At 45.0% G+C, this 17853-nt stretch overlaps 1 protein-coding gene and 1 long non-coding RNA gene across 2 annotated transcripts in view; one reads left to right on the top strand and one right to left on the bottom strand.

The window, feature by feature from the left end:
• The window catches only part of LOC123381990, a 45539-nt gene extending 27903 nt beyond the window's left edge, over positions 1–17636 (bottom strand). Inside the window, exons 1-3 of the long non-coding RNA XR_006589685.1 lie at positions 17460–17636; positions 16701–16855; positions 14748–14897 (exon numbers count right to left, since the gene is read on the bottom strand). This is a non-coding gene — a long non-coding RNA (uncharacterized LOC123381990). The remainder of the gene's footprint in view (positions 1–14747; positions 14898–16700; positions 16856–17459) is intronic.
• ASIC2 (acid sensing ion channel subunit 2) overlaps positions 1–17853 on the top strand; it is a 1012019-nt gene that overhangs the window by 581396 nt on the left and 412770 nt on the right. The gene's annotated exons all lie outside the window — the stretch shown is intronic.

Raw genomic sequence — 17853 nt, 5'->3', positions numbered from 1 at the left:
GACTTCATTCTTCCTGGTTTCAGCATAAGGACACTTTCCTTGGCTGGTCCTTCCAGTCTTTAAGCACTGAACCCAACAGCAACAAGAATACTCAGATATAGAACCTTCCTACACATCCCCGCAAGATGTGTCAGGCGCAAGAGAAGGGGCACAGCACAAGACGAGAGTCAAGAGTCCACATTCCGGCCTGGCCTCTGCCACCACTTTCCATGTGGCTGGACATTCATCTCCTCCCTTCTCTGAGTCCCAGATCATGCATATTTCAAGTGAAGCCTCCAACCCTTCCAACTCTGGAATTTGTCAGCTGACTTTTATCATCCAAGCCCACCCTCAAAGACCTCCCATTTCCTACCTTTCCCGAGGTGACTTCATAATTTACATTTTCAGCCCCAGGCACAATTTTCCTGTTGAACAATTATGAAAATTCAGCATTTGGGAGAAAGCACTATAAACCGGCCTGGTGTATTACTGCTCTAACAGTCCCCTGTGCTCCTAATAAAAACAGCCAGGGGAGGCTGGAAGCCAGCATGAAATATGGGCCACTTGTTTTCTTAACAGCCTGCTTCCCTAGGTTATCCAGGAACTGTCAGCTCCAAGTGGAGGTTTGCATAAAGAATAGGGCAATTTCCTGTCTTTTATCCTGGTGTCTCAGGCCCCAGACATTATTTTAATGGAATTCCATTGTATTTTTGTATTCAAATGGACTTGAAGGCAAACAAAACATTTAAAGGGAGAAGTTTCCTCCTAAGCAGAAAAAGTGCCTTGCTGGTGCTGGTGAACTGTGGAAAGTCCTGAATCAGGGAATCAGGTGATTCGGGGGTCTGGGGATGCACCTTGAGCTTAGTCCAAATGCTTGCAGGGGAGTTGGGATGGGTAGGGTGGTGTCAGGGATCAGTGTGAAGTTCGGGGTAATGCGCTCAGTAGGAGAGTTCATTTCCAGGCACTTACCGGGTAATGTTATAAAAACATTTAAAAAAGAAAAAAGAAAGAAACAAAGGAAGAAGAGGCACAGGTGGAGCCAATTAATCTGTCTGGAATCAAAGACGAGGGGCTCTTCATTGAAATGTTCTATTTGTATATCTTCCCCAAATGTCAGTAACAAGTAGCCCCCCGCCCTGTTTGGGTTCAAATACTATATTATCTAAATCCCTCCCCAACACCCCAAGGGGGTCTGGGGCTAGTCAGAGGCTTCGTAGAATATGGCTAGAAATGAGAAGTGCATCCTCAAAGATTTCAGAAGCCACTGAGCAAGCAGAATCAAGAGCTACCAAAATCTAAAGACCTGTCGAAATGCAAAGAACGCAGAGAGGAAAGCCCAGTGTCATTAACTGGAAAGCAGGCTTCAAAGCCAGGGACCTCAGGACAGGGAAAAATGAGCATCAACAGGTAAAGTGTATTTGGTGGGCACACACTGGGGTGTGGTAGCGGAGGCCAGGCAGGAATGGAATGCCAGATGTATTCAGAATCTCTGAACTGAGCTGTTTTGTGCTTTGGTGTTCAGCTGCCTCTCAGAACAGTCTAAAACCAGTATGTCAACCGTGCTTTCTGAGGATTCATTTATTGTATAAACCCTTCCCATGTGCTGGGTGTTGTGCTGATTTCTGGAGACGTGGAAGAAAGATACATTCACAAGTCATGACTGTTTGGTGTGTGCAGTATACCATAGAGACAGGCGCCGGGGTTGGGAAAACACAGAGGGATAAGAGAGAAACCAGTTGGGCTGGGGGCTCCCAGCCATCCAGGGATTAGAGAGCAGATCCCTGCGAGTCTACCCTTGGTTTCACAGATGATTTCCCATGAATCCTTCAATTGCCCCTTTTGGGGCCATAAGGGCTAGAGCTCATATAGACAGATTTCATGGAGTAGAGAGCCTCCTGCAGACTATGTCCTACCTGCCCAATTGCCTGTACACATATCCTGAGAGAGGCAGCAGACTGCCCTCTAGTTCACTGACTGACAGCAAATGGGAACTATTGGAAGATAGTAAAAGCATTACTTTGTCCCTGCTATTCTTCATTTGCCAATATTCAGCCTGAAGAGTAGCTCTGGGAGGTGGTCTTGGTCATGTGGCTAGGTAGAATAAGAAGAAAATAATACGTATGAAGATGGTCCTATAGCTCCAGTTGTCAGGGTACAATGCAACAGGACACTGAGTGGGACTGGTACAGGTAGACCGATCCTGGGCCACACTAACCCAGCCCAATGAGTTGGGTTCATTTGAACAGGCGAACTGAGGGTGTGAATACAGACTGAGTCCAATGCCAGGTTCTTAAAATATGAACCAAATGCACGGGCAGTTAGGAAAGACCCAGGATATGGGGTCCTCAGGAGGACTGAGTGGAATACAACTTCAAGACTGCTGTGTCTTAGGAAATCGCAGACACAGGAACAGGAATCTGTCTTTGAATTGGGGAAGTTCAAGATGATATATAACATTACCAAGAGCAGTGGCAGGCCCAAGGAGGCAAGTGTGGCAGGAAGTAGGTGGGAGGCAGAGGCAGCCCAAAGCACAGGCTGGGAAGCAGAGCAAGGCTCCTGTCACCTGTTCCATCCCTTTAAACCACTCCACCTCCAAGCATCAGCAGAGAAGAGACCTGGTAGAAGTCCTGGGAGGGAATACTGGCTGTACGCGATGGGGGTGTTCACTGGGGCTATAGCTCAATACTTGCAGTGGAATCCAGTGTTTTATTCTTCCCCAGATCCTCCAGAAATATCAAAGCATGTTGACCACCAACCATTTATAGATCACGCTTACCCAAGAGAGAGGGGACATCTTAGTATCTAATCAGGCTGAATTTCTTGTGCAGAGCTGAGCCTATGGGTGGTTGGTTATCTCGTAAAGGTAGAAGTCAAGCTGCTATTTTCAAAGTGGGGCCAAATACAGTAGTTGTAGTGAGAGGTGGGTGGGAGGTCCAGGGCTGGTGGGTACCTATGCTCCTTCTATTTTATGGCTCTGTCATCCACTAGGGTATTATCCATATGGCCAGAGCTAGATCACTTCCACCTTATCCACACTCCAACCCAAGGAGAGTGGGGAAGAGGAAGCAGAGGACAAGTTAACTTTTTTAAAAGTGCCACCAAACTGTACACATCTCTTCCACTCACATCCCATTGGCTATAATTTAGTCCCATGGCTACATCAAGATGTAAGAGAAGCTGGAAATGAGTCTTTGGCCATTAATGCTATCTAAAACCTGGTAGTTTCTATTACCAGAAAGAAGAGAGGGTAGATACTGGAAAGCGATGAGCAGTGTCTACCCCCGTGATTCCCAGCTGTTATTCCCAGCTGTCACCTTACCTACGAAGCCTTTTCTGACTCCCAAAGCCTGGTGTTTCTTCTGGGCTCCCATAACAGTGATTAATGCTGTTAAAATACTTACCTAAATGGATGAAAATACTCTGTTTATTTGTTTCTCTTCCACTAATGTGTGAGCTCCAAGGGCAGAAAATATGTATTTTTCTTCTAGGTGCCCTCAATCCCTTACACAGTTGCACATGTCAGTGTTCAATAAAGTTTTGTTAAATGATTGGGTAGATGGGTAGATCAATACATTATTCACCTGATGAGTTAACGGAGCTAGGGCATAACTGGTATAGTCAGGGATCAGGGATCTGAGGGTTTTCTTAGGTGATTTATTAAAGTCACCCTCTAATATATAATCCTGTGTATGTTTGTATTCAAACAGATAAACCAATGACTCCTTGATATGGATGGGAGATAGATAAGAAACAGGATGTCTGGGGCATGTGAGATATATATATATATATATATATATATATATATATATATATATATCAGAGATATATATCAGATATATATATCACATATATATCAGAGATATATATATATCAGATATATATGTATGCATGTGATATGTATTATATATGATATATATGCATGTAATATATATGTGTGTGATATATCACATATATATGGTATACATCTATACATTTATATATGTCATATATATCATATATGTGTGATACACATATATACATTTATATATATATCATATATGTGTGATAGACATATGTACATTTATATATATCATATATATCATACCCTCTTGGTGTGTTTGACAATACATTCTAGAATATGGGTGAGCATTTGGAAAACCTGGGCATCAGTCAACTCTCAGAAGTGTGGTGTTGTGGACAGAAGTATGGTGCTGTGGACAGTCCCCCCACTGTTTGCCAACATGTGCCCTTTTTCATTACTCTGTTAATGCCCTTGATCGTGCCAGGCAGAATCTGTCTTGAGTCCTTTTCTCTGCATTGCATAAAGGGGTGGGTCACAGCAGGGCAGAGTTTGGGCAGCACCAAGAAGCAGCACCCTGGGGAATATCAGAGTGTGGGAAGACTGGATGTGAGCATGTGGAAAGATCCCTGACTGGGGAACTGCAAGAGGGGCTATTTATATGGCTGAGGTTGTGCCTAGAAGATGGAATTGGCAGAGGGTAGAGAGGAGCAATGAGACCACATTCCATAACTCCCCACCCCCACTCCCCATGGGACCTGGGCAAAGCCGGCATGTCACCAGCTCAACAAGATTTCAGAGTGTGGATAGACCTGGAGGAGTGTTACATGTTCCTTCCCAAGGATCTAATCCCATGGAGTGCTTCCTTGGGCTCTTAAACTTGCATCTGGGACTATTCCGGTAAAGCAAGAGCTGAAAGGCAGGTGGAAGTAAGTTGGTTACACACTAATATAGGGCTATGGAGAAGTGTGTTACAGAAACCAGAGTGTCAGGCTTGGAGGAGGATGCAGATGATTTAAGGATGCAACTGGCAATTATCATTCGGGCAAAGGAGATGGAATTGAGAAAAGCCGAGAAAGCTCTAGGCAATGAAATTGGCTGGATGGTTGATAGTTCCCAGTAGGAAGAGTCATTGGCTCTGCTTCTGGAAACTGTAGAGTCATAGAATCTTAGAATTGTGAGGATATGAGAAGTCTAATCTCAGACTAAATCATGGCTCTGTCACTTGCTGATCCTGTGACCTTAGACGAATTACTTAACTTCTGTGTACCTCTGTTTCCTCATCTATAAAATGGAGAAAATAACCATACACCCTTCATTAGGTCACTTGGGGGTTGAAACCAGTCATGGCATGTAAGTGAGTGTCCAGCACATATTTTCCGTATGTACTAGAGAATCTTACAGGATCTGCAATGTTGAAACAGAAAGAAATCGACTTGGTGGTTAAGACCCAAATACAGTATCTTTGGCCATGGGTTTTCTCCAGTTCTGTAGTTGATGGGACCATCTGTTCCAAAACTTATCTTTGCAACTAAGAGAAAAACTGGCCCAAAACAAAGTAATTGGCTTGCATAACTGAAGAATCCAGGAGTGGTGCTGACTTCACTTGTGGTCTCTTCCAGAGACTCATGTGGTCACTAGGGAGCCAGCCCTGCTTTTCCCCTTTCTGGCCTCGTTTGCACACCAGTGTCACCCTCAGGATGCCCCTCATCAAGGAAGCCAAAAGGGCTTCACTAGGTCCAACCTTGTAGCTCCAGAGCACAGCATCCAGGAGAAGGACAAGGGTGCCTCGTCCACTTCTGGATGGGAGGACAGTAGGTCAGTCATCTCCTTATTAGCACCTTGTGTATTATTTGCCCAAACTGTGTCACATACCCAGGAACAGGACACACTGATGGGCTCAAGCCAATCTAAGCTCACCCCTAATGTTGACAGCGCAGGTCAATACCCAAGGGTGATGCCAGGGAGCAGTGGTGTGGACAAAGCAAATCTTCACATTGTGGACAGAATGAAATGGGACATAGATATGTAGGAGGCAAGCAAAATACAACAACAATAAAATGAAATAAGCCATTAGCTGGGCTCTCAACTATAGAAATCTAAGTAAGACTCTGCATATACTGAAAAACCTGGAATTTTTTTTAAATATAATTTATTGTCAGATTGGCTTCCATACAACACCCAGTGTGCATCCCAAGCTGGGATTTTTTAAAATCATTTCACAGTCCCCAGAATATTTTTGGGTCATGAACAATGTAACCGCAAACCAAGAACTAAATGAACTTGGTGCCACCTCATATCATTACCACTCCAATGAAGACTAACCAAGAGATAATCAATTCCCAGCTGTCATCAGGCCACACTGTGGTGCAGCCCACAGGCGAGTGTTCTTTACACGGCAAAGGGAAAGCCTGGACAGACCACGCTGTGGGCCAGCTGCTGACCCTGAGACCAGCAGGGACCGTGACCTCATCCTCACAGGTACAGCCAGCTCTGTCTGATATTCTGATGAAGGGACACTCTGACCCCCACAGCTTATCGTGTACAAATATGGATTCACCACCTCTGACTTCCGGCAAGGAGGGATATTGCTTGGAGCCAATCTCCTTTTATCTCTCTGCCTGGATGCTTTCAGCTTCTCACCCCAGCTCCAGCAATGAGCCCGTTGGCATGTAGAGCTCCTTACATTTCCCTTCAGAACATAAAACTAAGACAAAGAAATGCGTTTAGCTCTAATGATGTGCATGGTTCCATTTTTTCTGTTTGAATCTACTGCTGTTTAATGAGCTAAATATCCACTGGGTGAATTAGAGGCACTGATCCTGTGTGTGTCTCCTGGGAGGCAGCCTCTCGGTGGCAGGATGAGCCTAAGACACAGCACATAGGAACCACACAGCCTGCCTGATAAACATGCCGCATACAAGAGCTTAGGTGACGGGGATGTGGACAAGTAGCAGGAGATGAGTCACTCACAGCTGACCCCGCGACCAGCCTAGCAGGCAAGAGACTTAGCAAAGACAAAACTGCCTTCTGATCAAAATGCTTGAATAATGGTAGGACTCCTGGGTGATCGGGGGGGAAAAAAAACAAAACCAAACTGATGAACAAGCTAAGGTAATGAGATCTCTGGAATCGACAGGCTGTTTCAGTTGTCTAGCCAGAAGAGGCCTTTTGTACCTCCCCACTGACAACATGGAGGCTGAATGATGAGGTGGCCCTCGGTCTTGCTAATATTGTCAACTCTGAGAAGGCTCTGTTAGAAATCTCATGCTGCATGCACTGAGTTATTCCAGTTCTCTGTTTTTATCAGAAAAGGAAAGACCTCAAGTTGTTTTGCTCTTAACCTTCTTCACCAAAGGAACCATTTGGAATGAATCCATTTTAGAGGAAAAGAGACCCTAGAAATAATATTTAATCCCTTCATCGATTGATAAGGATTTTGAGGCTCAGTTATAGAAAATCATGTGGCCAACAGGTCATTGACCCATGGCCAATAATACTGATGCTATTTTAGGGGTGCTTGTTTTGTAAGTAGGCACTGCTCTAAATGCTTTCTCTATATTAATCTGTCCAAGTCTGTCGACAAACCCATTTTGTGGATGATAAGACTGAGGCTCTGGAGTGTTAACTAATATGCCCAAAGTCATGTAGCCAGGAAGTGATAGAGATGGGTTCCAAACCCAGGGGACTTCAGAGCCCATTATGGTTTTGCCTTTTCAATAAACTCCAATTTTCCTGGCTCCCAGGTCAAACGTGAGGAAGCTCCAAAAATCAAAATGAAAAAATATCTTTCCCTACGGATCTTGAAAAAATTTACTTGAGCTGACAAAATAAAATAAGTTACATGAAGCCTCCTAGCCTTTGTGCTGCCTCTCACAAACTCAGCCTCCAAAGACTTCTAAGCTACACCCACCTGGGCTTTACTTGAAAGCTTTCCCCCCAAGAACTCCCCTTCCTACCATACCACCTGCTTCCTGTTTCCCAACCACACCTAGAATTCGGAGTCCCCTTCGTATTGGTCAGGCCAATCCTTCCATCTGGAATCCCCTTCTCCATCCTTTACCATTGATTTCTGCTTAGCCCTTGAGACCCAGCCCCAAAGACACCTCAGCTGTGACGACTTTAGCAATCTCCCCGATCAGAACCTGGATTCTCCACTCCTCTCCCCCAGTCGCTTTGCCCTCTCCCACATTCACATGACTGTTTCCTCCATTATAATTGGTCGTGGAAGGGCACACATGGTGGTTGGGTGCAAGGTCTTTGACACCAGTTGGACTTGAGTTTGAAATCTAACAGTGCTACTTAAAAGTTGTGTGGCATTTGGCAAATTAGGAACTCTCTGACCTTTGTTTTCTTTCCCTTTATGGGTAAGATTACTTATTTCAAAAGATTCTAATGAGAATTTAATGAGATAATTCATGTAAAGCCCTTAGCCAGTGTCTATCTTACAGTAAGCTCTGTATACATCTTAGCTTTTGTTGTTGAACTATTGCCCTTATCACCATCATCATCATCATCATCATCATCATATACATATTAATAATATTGCTATAGACTGTAAGCTTCTGGAGACCTTGCTCATCTTTATGCATGGCCTTTAGTAAGTGCTTAATAAATGTATGTAGAATTGAATTGGTGTAGCAGCTGTTCAATTTGCAATGGATTGTTTTGGCTCCTGGCTATAAATTGTTTTCAAATCATTTGCCCAATGGCTTGCCACTCAGTTAGGTTTTCAGCTCTGTAGAATTTGATATTTCTCCCTACAGAGTATGCACTGAGTAAATATCAGTATATGTAAAAGTATTTAATGGATGCTTAGCTCGCAAACTTCTCAAAGTGCATAGGATGCTCAAGATGTGTACCCACTTGTTTATTTTTAAAGGCTGGGGCTACATTTACAAGGGAAGAGGAAGTAGCACTTATTGAACACTTAAAAATGGCTAACGTTTATTGACTAATGTTTATTGAGCACTTACTTCACACCAGGGACTGCACTGAGTCCTTTACACGCTTTTGTGTACTTCTCCTCACAGTCAGTTTATTAGGGAGGCACGCATTCTCCCCACATTACAGTTAAGTAAACAGACTGAAAGTGATTCACAAGCTTGCCCAGGATTTACAGTCACTGAGCAGGGAACCCAGGTGTGAACCCATCCCTTTCTGACTCCAGTAGAAAGTGTCTGGTTCTGGGGCACCTGGGTGGCTCTGTCGGTTGGGCGGCCGACTTTGGCTCAGGTCATGATCTCACACTCGGTGAGTTCAAGCCCCGCATCAGGCTCTGTGCTGACCGCTTGGACCCTGGACCCTGGAGCCTGCTTTGGAGTCTGTGTTTCCCTCTCTCTCCCCCTCCCCTGCTCACTCTCTCTGTCCCTTTCAAAAATAAATAAACATTAAAAAAAATTAAAACTAGAAAGTGTCTGGCTCTGGGCTAAGCAATTTAGGCCCTTTGCTGCATTTAGTACTCCCCACAAATCTGACAGTGGTTGACTATCACCCCCACTTGACAGATGAAGAAATTCAGTCTTGCCTGTGTCAGTGACACATCTGGGCTTGGAAAGGAAGGCCGTCTGACCCTGCCCCTTTTTTCCTTTCTTTCTGATTCTCCAGGGCCTCGAACTAGAAACTTGGTGTCTGGGATGATGCTCAGTTCAGCTCTCTTTCCATCTATACATACCCACAACCCCCAAGCTATCCATACTCCAGCAACTATTACCTGTGAGCATCTGGCAGGCTCCCCGCCCACTGCATAGTTAAGAGAGAAGGGATCATCCCAGATAGACGCATCTCCACACAGCAAAAACCCGGCGGAGAAAAGAAATGCCATCAGAAAGATGTATCGGTAGTCACTATCCAGTGGCTGGTGCAGCCTTGAATTATCACTGAAGGATGGGCTCCGAGGGTTGTCGTTATGAGCAGATTTTGTAAGCTGGGAATAGACTGAAGGGGGTGGGAGAGCGCATGACGGGAAATAGCAGCACCTTGGGGGCTGCAAAGGAGTGAGTAGATGGCGTTAAGGGGTCTTGGGGGGCTGGCCTGTTTTATAGCCCCCAGGAAGACAATACATGGTGGGGAGGGAACAGAACATTAATGAAAGCCAAAGACCCTGGGGTGGGAAGTGCCGTCAACCTTAGTAAAGCCTGGGAAATCAGTCTGCAAAATGAAAGAGGTAGAGAGGAACACCAAAAATAACCTTGAAGGTAAAGGATGAGGCAGAGGAGAAAAATCAATTCAAGGAAAACATATTAAGCACAGAAAAACTAAATGAGAACTGGGGATTGGGGGAGTCGGACAGAGACAGCAGTGGACCAGGAGCCTGGAGGTGGGGTTCCTAGTGCAGCCCAGCCACTAACGAGCTCTGTGACTCGGGGCAGGGCGCCTCACCTCTCTGGGCTGCTGCAGGCTCCTTTTGAAAATGACACAGTTGGACAACGTGGCCTGCAAAGCCCCCCACAATTCTGACAGTCTGCGATAAAGGCTTGTACAAAAGCTTACTTTCATGGAGACAGCCCTGGGCAACTAGATGAAAGTGAGCACATTTAGTGAGTCCTCCAGATATTCCAAATATCCGGGTGCTTGTGAGATGTAAATGGAACCCCACCGGCGTGAGTGTCACTGCTCCTTAGACTTCTGGGGGATTCTGAAATTGATGAGGAAGGAAACTCATGGCATAAGTTAGCAACCATCAAAGAGGCTACTTGAAAAGGGTGCTGAGACTATATTTAAATGCCAGCACCGTGAGAAATATGGTAATTGGGCGAGAGGATGGAGGTATTAAACTTACTGCTGTAACCACTTTGCAATATATGTGTGTCTCAAATCATCATGTTGTATACCTTAAACTTACATATGTTGCATAATATCCCAATAAAGCCAGAAAAAGAAAAAAAGGGAAGGAGGCCCAGTGTGCACCCTGTAAGACAACGTTAGGATACCTATGTGCAACAAAAGCCCTCCCCCCAAAGGGGGCTTATAAATGAGAACGAAACCCCTAGACCTCTCACACACGAGACCAGTGTCTATCGCGATATTAACATGTGGCCTAAGATTGCTAACAAATAACAGAGTAATGCCTCCCTTACCCTGTGGTTATTTACCTACAAACCCCAGTTATCAAGAAAATAACCTCAGACCTGCAAGCGAAGTAATCAAGAAAGCAAATATAGCAGAAGAGAATCTAGATGTTATCGGGTGTCTGCAAAGGTTTGGCATCCTTTATACACATCTCAGGGATCAGCCTGTCACCCACTGACATGTCCACCTGAAGATATAGGGGCTTCACTGTACTGCTGTGCCTTGAGTCAAGTCCTTGGTGTAGTAGCTTCTCTGGGCTACCTTCAGTTCTGCTATAGGCCACTGATTATTATACCATTGGTCACCACACAGAATTAGCACTGTGGATGGTGAACATGGGGAAGCCACGCTGCCCTTTCCTGTCCCTTTATGTCCCACCATACCACCACGTAAGGCTGGCTGGTTGGGTCGGGCTTTGCAGAGGTTGGAGACAACTAAAAGAAATGTCACCACAAGAGAAGAGAAAGGTTTACTACTGTGTATTTAAGCATATATTCACACAAAGATGTGTATGCAAAGGCTCACAGCAGATTTATTTGTAATAGCCAACAACTGGAGACAGCCCAAATGTCCATCAACAGGTGAATGGGTAAACAAACTGTGGTATAAGCCCAGAGGGGGAAAAATGAATGGGCCATTGTTGCATGCAACAGTAGAGTTCAACCTCAGAGTAATTACACCAAGTGAAAAGAGGCAGACCAAAAAAAAAAAAATTATGTGCTGTAGGATTACATTTATATACACTTGTGGAAAATGCAATCTAATCTATAGTGACGGGAAGTAGATCACTGGTCACCTGGGTACAGTGCTGGGGGATGGGGGTGAATTACAAAGGAGCACAAGTCAGCTTTTGGGGATGATGGATATTATCTTACCTGTGGTGATTATGTCACAGGTGTATACATATGTCAAGGTGCATTAAACCGCACACTTTAACGTTTATTTATTTTTGGGGCAGAGAGAGACAGAGCATGAACGGGGGAGGGGCAGAGAGAGAGAGGGAGACACAGAATCCAAAACAGGCTCCAGGCTCCGAGCCATCAGCCCAGAGCCTGACGCAGGGCTCGAACTCACGGACCGCGAGATCGTGACCTGGCTGAAGTCGGACGCTTAACCGACTACGCCACCCAGGCGCCCCAAACCGCACACTTTAAATATATGCAATTTCTTATAGATTGATTGTTTCTCAATAAAGCTTTCTTTTTAAAAAAACTGCAAATATCCTTTGACTGTCATCATAGACCAAGGGAATAAATACAAAATTTTAAAATCTTCATGGGGAGTTGGAGGTGTCCTCGTGGCCATCCACGTTGCCCTTTTTTTCTCTGAAAGCACGTCCTGCTTTGCCTGTCTACATGGACCCCCTCCCCTCCCCTCTTTCGAAATGTCCTCTACCATCCATAAGGGGTTTCTGGCTCTAGATTCCATCACCCTCCCTCAGAAAAATCGGTGGCATAGGGACACTTCCCAAAGTATGAGATATTGTAGAAAAATAAGACCATAGACTCAGAATGTAAAATCAGCCTTTTTTTTTTTTTTTTTTTGCCTACAGAAAACTACTTTACAAGGAGGAAGAAGAGGGTTATCCCCAAGGAGGGGCTAGGAAACCCTAATACACCAATGTCCCACTACATCCAAAGTCACAGGCTTTCTTTTACACGAGTATAATCCAAAACCCTTTCCCCCATGTACTTATTTACACACTCTGAGAACTGGGGGTCGGGGGAGGAGGGGAGTGGGATAGAAGGTTGTGTGATACTCCGCAGACAAGGGAAGGCAAAGCCCATAGTGTGTAAGTTAGCAACCTTCTGCGAGCCTGTTTGAAAGGCATGCTAATAACACGCCCTTGAAAGGAGTTATGATATTTGTGCAGTGAGACATGAAGGCCCTGATATTTCCTGAGACTCTACCTTTCTTGTGCTAAATACTGACGCGTCGAGTTGTCTAGTTGGGGGAGGAGGGGCTTCATCAATAAAGAGCTTGATAATTTTCACAAAAAGTCTTAATTGGGTTCTAGCCCAGGAAACCGACCCCCTTGCAGGTGCACCACACACATGACCTCCTGGTTCTTCCCTGCTGGTGAAAAGCCATTGCAAACGTGCACACACACACACACACACACACACGCATGCATGCACACACACACACCCTTCTCCAAATAGAAAACATCAATTCTCAGCGACAAATAACATATAAAACCTAGCTCCACCATCAAGATTTTCATTTCCTTTGATTTTGAGCAGGTCAAATCATTCGGGAACAGGGGCAGCATGAGGATGTGTGAACTCCTGACCAACCTCCCCGGGAGCAAGGCCATCTGATTTAAACCTCACAGCGGCCCTCTGATAGATTATTAATGTATCCATTTTGTAGATTAGGAAACAGAGGCTCAAAGAAACCAAGAACATGCCCAAGATTTCCAGCCAGGGATAGGGCCAGAAGTAAATCTCCTTCTATTAGTTCTCACTACCTCTGAACAGGTAGGTGGTAGAAAATCTGAATACTAATGTGCAAACAGGCCAGCAGTTAGTGGGGTTTTTTTAAGCTCTCAGTTTACATGCAGCTCAAACTTGGTTTTCCAGGTTTTCATTTCACAGCAGATTAAAATCTGCTCACTACAAGATTTTGCATTACTTCTTCTGTGTATTCGTTCATCTAACAAATGTGTGTCAAGCATTGTGCAGGTGAGGTAGAACAGGTTCTGAAGATACAGCAGTAACTAATACCATCAAAGTCCCCACCTTCGTGAACTTCTAGGAGACAATGGCGGTCAACAAACGTGTGTGAATTACCCTGTGGTGACAATTATGAGAGGTACTCTGAAGGGAAAAGAGAGAGTGGGTGGGGTGTAGAACAGAGGACGTAACCTGGCCCGGGTGGTATGAAAGAGGTCAGGGATAGAAATGAACAAACCATTGAGGATAAGCCATTAAGAATTTTAAGCAAGAAACTGGTACAATTGGATGTGTTTCAAAGTTCAAACTGAAGCTACTCTGAATAAAAATGGATTAAAGAGAGGGCAAGAGGGACATAATTAGAAGGCAATTGCAACAGTCCAAGAAAGAAATGTCGGTGGCTTAGATCGGGGGATGACAGCAGAAATGGAGAGGAGTGAAAGGATTCAATTATTTTTAAGACAGAATGAACAGGATTGGGTGGTTGGTTTTATGTGGGGGGAAAGGAAGTTGGAGGCATCTCAAACAACTCCCAGGTGAGATCAACAAGGTTTATAGGGGTGCTGGGGATGGAGAGATGGAACCCTGGAAAGGAACAGATTCTGGGCAGAAGGGGAGGTGGGGGGGAAATCAAACTTTCCATTTGATATGACAGAAAGTTAACAGTTGGTAAATCCTGGGGAAGGATGTTCAAGAGTTTATTGTATGACTGGAAAATTTTCTGCAAGTTTGACACTTTTCCAAAATAGAAAAAATATTTGTTTGGGGATATGTTAATTTTAAAAATCCTAGGGACATGTCAGGATAGCAGTTGGATGTGTGGGTATGGAGCTTTGATGAGAAGCCACAAGAAGAAAAAGAAATAATATTTAGGTATCTATTATATATATTTATATATGTAACATATATTTTATATATAATGTATATGTTATATATTATATATATAATAGACACCTAAATATTATTTCCAGTGTCTCCAAAATAGTTGTTAGTTGCTAGCCACAATTTATTAAGCTAGCCCCTTATTTTGGATGGTTCAGCTGTTTTGAAGCTTGAGGTTATTCAGAAAATGCAGCAGTAAGGTTATTTTGTGAATCCATTTATGTAACTTTGGAACCCAGGTGTGAAATTCCTGATCCAAAGAGTACGAAGATCTTTAATGCTCTATGTCTGGAAAAGTTTCCATTAGAATCAGCAACTCTGATTTTTTTTATATACTAAAAAAGTAGTTTCCAATTACTTACAGCATGAATTCGTATGGACCACTATATTTTCCTGGGAAGTTGATAAGTTGATAGAGGCAGTTGCTTTGACAACACAGTTGTGTCCAAGTAACTGCAACAGGGAGGCGTAACAGGAATGAGATCTCTGGAATCAGCTGCATCAGGAGTATGCTACCTGGCAAGAAGCAAACAGGTGATAAGGTGGCTGTGTCAGGAACCTGCCCACAGGAAAGAATAGGGACACACAGGAGACAGGAGCATGGTAGCCCAGAAGACTACTAACGGTCACCACCTTACAGCAGCTCTTTGCCCCTGACCAGCAATAATTTCTAAAGCTGGTTGGGAGAAAGAAGACAGTTGGTTCTAGGGAGATCATCATGAGCTGAGCCCACCACTTGAAGGCATCATTAAGCTTTTCCTCATCGGGACACACTGTGGTTTGGAGACAGGTATTTACTGGCCCATAGATAGTCTAGTTGTGTTAGTTGTGTTATCCTCAGCCTGGGGCAGGAAGGGGCCAGGCAGGGGGGAAGAGAAAAACAGTGATGTTCTGTTTTCAAAACACTTTCCTACCCATCATTCCACTTAACCCACCAAACCATACTATTGGGCAGATACAATTGCTTTACCTTAACAATGGGGCAACTGGGTTGTTGGGAAATGGAGATGACTGAGAGGCAGGACCAACAACTGACCCAGACCCCTGATATGCCTCGTCTTCTGACTAGGTTCAAAGACTGCCCTCTAGGGTATTCATTCATTCAACAACCACTGCACACCTAATCCTTTTGGGGTATGTGTGACGTACTGGGATGAAGAGACATGGTCCCTACTTGTGTTCATGCCCTACATCTGTTGTAACAAATCGCCACAAACTTGGTGGCTTAAAACAGTAGACATTTCTTACCTCCCAGTTATGGAAGCCAGAAGTCTGTGATCAGTTTCTGTGGGCCGAAATCAGTGTTGGCAGAGCCCCACTCCCTCTGTAGGCTCTAGGGCAGAAACTTTTTCTTGGTCTCTTCCAGCTTCTGCTGGCTGCCAGTATTCCTTGGCTTATAGCCACATCACTCTGATCTCTGTCTCCATCCTCACGTTGCCATCTCCTCTGTGTGTCCTGCTTATCTCATCTAAGGACACTTATCCTGGCATTTGGGACCCATATGGATAATCCAGAACCATCTCATCTCAAAATCCTCAATTTATTCACATATGCATAAAACTTTACCATATAAGGTAACACTCATAGGTTCTAGGGATCAGGACCTGATATTTTTCAGGTCACCATTCAACCCACCCCATTGCCCTCATAGCATTCACAGACTGATGGGGGAAACAGCAACACATATGAGCAATTACAATACAATGGATTAGGTACTGTAATGCAGGTGCATTATGGGAGGAAGAGGGTCTCAGGAGGGCTTCCCAGAGGAAGCAACATTTGACAATAATCATTCTTCCAATCCATGAGCACGGAATGTGTTTCCATTTCTTTGTATCTTCTTCAATTTCCTTCATAAGTTTTCTATAGTTTTCAGCATACAGATCTTTAGCTAAGCCTGCCCCTCCCACCCCTGTGCACCCTGCGGATCCACCCCATCTAATACACCCTTGGCCAGATCCCATCGAAGCAGCACCACAAGCCTGGTAGTGTGCAAGCAGCCCAGACAGGGGCCACACCACTCCACAGGAAGCAATATTTGAGCTGTGACCTGAAGGATGAGTGGAAATGAGTCAGGAAGATCAGTGGAATGGGGTCTTTGGGGGCGGGGTATCAGACCCTTTCAGGATGACTGAATGACATGCATGGAGTTGTCTTTACATGGTGTTAATGTGTTTGATTACAGTCAAGCTATGAACTACTTGATAGAAGAGTGAGGGAAAAGAACACTGCAGAGCAAAAGTAAGATGCCTTCTGCCTTCTGAAAGCCAGGGGGAAATGGGGATGACCAGAGGAGTAAAGGGAATTCATCTCACACATGTGGTTACCGCAGGGCATCTAATGCTCCAAGAGGTCCTCTCCATGTGTTTGCAAAGTGTTCTCCGTGTGGTTCCTTCAGCACTGCACATCTGCACCTTGCCCAGGAATCAGGCAGCCATAGTGGGTGCACATCAGCAAAGGAATCCTTACCCTGTAGGACAGTGCAGGAGACATCAGGGAAAATAGACACACTATTTTTAACCAGGCCTCCCACAGCCCAAATCCTGGTCCATTTCCCTCTATGCTGAGCTAGGCTGGACAGAACCACCTTCACCCACTCCCTGAAAGCCTTCTGCCACCGGAGCCAGCTCTCAGCAGCCAGCTTCCCCGCTGTCTTTTCCTTGGTCCCCATGTGGTCCCCTCAACTCCCCAAGGTCCAGGGTAATGCTAGAAGCAAAATGTGCATCCCCACATCTATTCCAGAAAGGGGAAGGAAAAAAAGAAAAGAACCCAATTCCAAACATTCTTCCACCTGTCTCCTAGATCATCATTCCTGCATCCTTCTCACCAGCGGCCCCAATTCTCCATCCTCAGTCTTAAGGTTCCTAGAAAGAACATCTGATGGATGGAGCACCTCGTGGATTGACCACATCCTGTCTTGCTCCGGGCCAGAGCACAGCCCCACCACCTCTAGAGTTGGTCATCTCCAGAGTGGCCCCTCCTCACTGCATCCTCTGCACGGCCTTGCTGCCCACTGGATTGTTCTTTGAGGAGGCTGGGGAAGGAGACAGGAAGGAGTAGGGCAGAACACCCACCATATTAAGCCTTTCTGCTTAGCCTTTTAAAAATTCTGCCCTCATTTTCTTGAAGCCTAGCAGGGTGCAGATAAAAAAAATCACCGTGCAGGACACCTGGTGTCACTGCCAGCTATCGTTCTTTCTCTGAAGCATTTTCGTCTTTCCTAGAAGCTTGCGTGCTTTCTTCTGGGAACTATTGCTTTCCCAGCCCCTCCTCTAACCACAGGAGTTGTGCGCTTCTTCACTGTGACCCTAACCACAGGTGATTGGTCCAGCGGTGGTCACCTGACCAGAACTGGGCCAATCAGAGCCCTTCAAAGGTGGTTTCTGCCCTGAGAAAAGCAACTCACTCTTCCCAGGTAGCCAGAACTGAGGACGTGATAACTCAGGGCTCCTAGTAGCCACAACCTGA

Source organism: Felis catus, chromosome E1, assembly GCF_018350175.1.
Source record: "Felis catus isolate Fca126 chromosome E1, F.catus_Fca126_mat1.0, whole genome shotgun sequence".
Classification (NCBI taxonomy): Eukaryota; Metazoa; Chordata; class Mammalia; order Carnivora; family Felidae; genus Felis; species Felis catus.
Note: the sequence above shows the minus strand (reverse complement) of the source record. Positions and strands in the feature narration are given on the sequence as shown.